Here is a 2,228-nt window from a genome sequence, read left to right on the forward strand (position 1 = left end):
AGACAAGAGGAGACATTTTTTTTTTCTTGTTCCACTTCTTGTTTTCTTTTCCTTTCTTTTCTGTTCGTTTTTTCTTTGTTTTTGAAGACGCCGGTGTTTCATGTTCTGAGTCCGCTGTTTGTCTCGTTCATTGCCATTCCATTCTCCCTCCCTTCGTCCCTTAGCGTTGCGTATCGTGATTGGAAGAACAGCGAAATGTAGTTTTATGCGCTATTCTCAAATGATGGCAATATATTGAGCTGTAAACTCATTCCATTTTTTATTGGTGTTTCTGTTTCCCTCCACCTTTTGCCTCCTAACACAAACTATCACGCAAACACAAATATCCGCCAGTTTATACATGGATGTGTATCTTCTTTCTGCTCTAGGACATGGAAGTGCGAGTTGGGTTTCGTGACTATGAAATATATATATATATATATGAATTGGGTTTGTGATTGTTTTCATTCTTCTTCTTCTGTTTTTTGAGGAGTGAAAGAGGTGGGGAAGAGAGACCTGTAAAAATAAGGAGTTGCAGCTCGTATTTTTGTGTAATTTACCCTCTTGGGCGCGTATTTCTATCATTATGAATCAATGTATATTTGCGTGAAAACATGTATGAAGAAAGTTATTTGTGCGTGTAGAACTATGTTAGACTCTCCCTTCCATATCCACACTTCACGACGAACGCACACGCACCCACTCATATTTATATCAACACATATATTTCATGCGCGTGCACATATGCACTCGCTTAAATCAGGTATGTGATGAAAGACAGGGGAAGAGTGAGAAAAAAAAATTATGTCAATGTGCTGCACACCACACTTTTTTCCCCCTCTTTTTTAACAAAAAAAATTGAAAAATGAAGGGAGAGAGACTGAGCCAATACCAAACCCCCGATGCATATGCAACTTCATATCTCTTTACCTCTTTTCTTGTTTCTTTCCCGTTGATTTCCCTCCATTTTTCACATTTTCAAAATATATATATATATATATATATATATATGTATATATTTTTTTCGAACCTTCGTGTTGATCGGTGCTGTTCTTTTGTGTGCGTCCATGTGTGTCTGAAGTTGTTGATAGTGTGTTGGATCTCTGTAGTGACGAGAGTCCGTTATGTAATTACCGTTATTGTTTTTCGCTTTGTAGGATTTTTCTACCTGACAGTTGCGGTTGGAGGTAGATTAAACACAAATTTATGCAACCAACCCCATTTCAAAACATTTCCTGCATTACTTTGTTCTCTTTTTCTGGTCGTTTTGTTATGCTTTGTTTTAGTGGTTATGGTCCTACGGTTTGTTTGGTTCGCATTTAGTGTCTCCGACGGACTATCTTGGTGTTTATTGCAGGTAACTTTATGTATTTATGTATAATTGGCTTCCAGCATTTTTTTCTTTTCTTCTTCCCCCCCCCTTCATCTTTCTCTCTCTTTTTGGTGCGTTTGACTTATTCTGCGCTTTCAGTTTCCCATGTTGTGAATGTATGACATAATATATATTTCATGCCGGCCTTTCCCTCCATTTTTCTTCTTTGCTTTCCCCTTCTTTGATTTGCTTTGTGACCAAAACAATGTTGCCCCGGTGAGTTTCTGTTTTGTTTCGCTTTAGGCATCTAATATTCACTGAATTTTTCTTCAGTCTCCGCGGCATTTAACTCGATAACACACTGCTTCTAAGCGGTCCACCTGAAGTGTAGGGGAGAGGGGATAATTTTTTCCTTGAAAGAAAAGGACGCAAATACGTTTGTACGCATCTAAGTATATAAATATAAACACTTATTTATACAGCAAAAGGAAGAAGTCACCACGTGCATTATTATCTGTAGAAGTGAATAGTAGAGTTCAACATTTTGGACACATTTTTTTTTGTGACACTTTGTCACTTAAACCCATCGACACTTAGTCGTTGATAATAGTGAATTTCGGTGTCTGTTGTGGCTCCGGTTCCCTTCACCGCCATATTTTCTCCACTCAGGTGAATCATTAAAAAAAAAATCGTGTGTGCGTGTGTGTGTGTGTGTGTGTGTGCTCAAACGCGCGTGAAGAATCCACACAGAACACCACAGGAGGGGGAAGGGGCTGAACGCATTTCTCCTTTCTTTACCAGGGAAATAAAACGGCGAGGATAGAAACACGCGGGCATACTTTTTCCTTGAACGGTGGCTTTTGAGTGTTTGAGAACTGGGCACTGCACCCCGTTAAAAGTATTTTAACCTTGGTGTATATATATATATATATATTTT

Source organism: Trypanosoma equiperdum, assembly GCF_001457755.1.
Source record: "Trypanosoma equiperdum strain OVI genome assembly, contig: ctg_975, whole genome shotgun sequence".
NCBI classification, from domain to species: Eukaryota; Euglenozoa; class Kinetoplastea; order Trypanosomatida; family Trypanosomatidae; genus Trypanosoma; species Trypanosoma equiperdum.